The sequence below is a fragment of the Athene cunicularia genome (assembly GCF_003259725.1).
Source record: "Athene cunicularia isolate RWA chromosome 25 unlocalized genomic scaffold, athCun1 chr25_part1, whole genome shotgun sequence".
Taxonomy (NCBI): Eukaryota; Metazoa; Chordata; class Aves; order Strigiformes; family Strigidae; genus Athene; species Athene cunicularia.
Window position 1 is genome coordinate 1,006,608 of NW_020799134.1, and position 1,864 is coordinate 1,008,471.

Here is a 1,864-nt window from a genome sequence, read left to right on the forward strand (position 1 = left end):
AAAAAAGTCTTTTGTGAATAAACAAATGGCAAGAATTAATTCAGGTCACTTCTCGTAGGATTAGTGATAAACCGAAACATCCCATCAGACTTCCCCCCTCCCAACCCTGCGCCGTGGGGCCGGGTAATATCAGCGAAGGTAAATTTTGATAAAATAAAAAGCTCATTAACTTTTTTTTTTTTTTTTACCCCCTTCAAAAAAAATTTTTACCGCAGCCAGAACGTCCCCTCCGACCTCACCACTAAGTGCACTTGGTTTAAGACCTCGGGATCACGGCGCAGCCTCCCCCCTCCCCAGTCCTGGCCCATGGAAGAAAAAAAAAAAAAAAACACAAAACCTCTCCCAGGGGCAGAAAAAAAAAAATAAAAAAATCCAGTCCCATGATGTAAAAATACCACCCGGGCGGTGGCTTTAGTGTGTTTGTGATAGGAGCTGGCTGATGGTAGGTATTACCTTTCAATAAATATAATTTGTATTTAATAGTCCCTTAAAAAAAAGAAAAAAAAATATAATTAGTTTCACCAGAAAGGAAACAAAAAATGACCTGAAAAAATCCTTCGTGGTTCTGAAGAAATGCAGCTGGTTGGGCGTGACCCAGCTGAGGTTTGGGGCTCAGAACAACCAAAACTCTGCCCTTCATAGAAAAAAAAAAAATATTCTTCAAAGATTTTTTTCATCCTTGCCTGAAGTCCAATATTTTTTAATTTTTTTTTTACCCCGTTCAGATATTTAAATAAAAAAGTTATAAATTCTACTAACCACAATAAAAAAGGGGCAAGGCCGGGCCCTGAAGGGAGCCCTGGTTGTGTGTCCACCCCCCCCGAAAAAAAAAAAACCACCTGGAGAACAATTTTTGGGGAGTTTTGGGGAGTTTTGCCCTTTTCCTCCTTCACAGCAGGAGCTTCCCTTCCAGGGACAAATTCGTGTCCCCCCCCCGGCGCCTGTCCCAGCTCACCCCATCCTCAGAGAGGGACCACAACGGGGTCAAACTTCATTAATCAAAATACAAAGTGCCAAATTTGCTTTTTCTCCCCCTAAAAAAAAAAATAAAAATAAAAAATCCTTGGGAAGAGGAAAGTGCCCGCAGCTCTGGCAATTCAGGATTTGGGGTGATCTCTTTTTCAGGAGGATGCGCCCCGCCAGCATCCCGTTTTTTTTATTGTTGTTGGTTTGGCTGATTTTATTCCCCAACATCACGCACAACTCTGCCCCGTTTACAAGATTTGAGCCGAACTCCCCCCAAAACCTCCGGTGTTTTAAACAGCCACAATTTCCCGTTATCATCAAGGGGGGGGGCGCGCACAGAAGGAGCCCCCTTGAACCAACCAGCTCCAAAAATCAGCACCAGCTGCTCCCCGCCGCAACGGACCCTCCAGCATCCACCGGCTCGGCGCTGGGGCAGGATGGAGTTCACCAAAAGGGGGAGAAATTCCCCCCCCCAAAAAAAAACCCAACCCAGGTGAAGCGTCAGCCTTAAAACGTTCAGAAACGGGTCTATAAACCAAGCGACCCCCCCCCGCCTCCTTAGTGAGGTTTTTGTTGGGGTTTTAAATATTTAATATTCGGGGTGAACCGAGAGGCCTGCGGCGCGTAACCGGTGCTTTTATGTTCTCGCCCCGGGGTTAAAAATAAATGGGAATTTCTGTGATTTGAGGGAAAAAAAAAAATTAAAAAAATTGCTGTTAGGTATTTGATCTGAGAGGAGGGGCACTGACCTCCCCCCCCCTCTCCCGTGGCACCAACTGGGTTTTAAAGCCCCTTTTTTTAAGCCCAGCTGTGTGCTGCCCGTCTCCGCTCGGCGGTTTAATAAAACCAAAGAGAAGGACTTGAAAAAAAAAAAAATTTAAAAAAAAAAAAAAAAAAA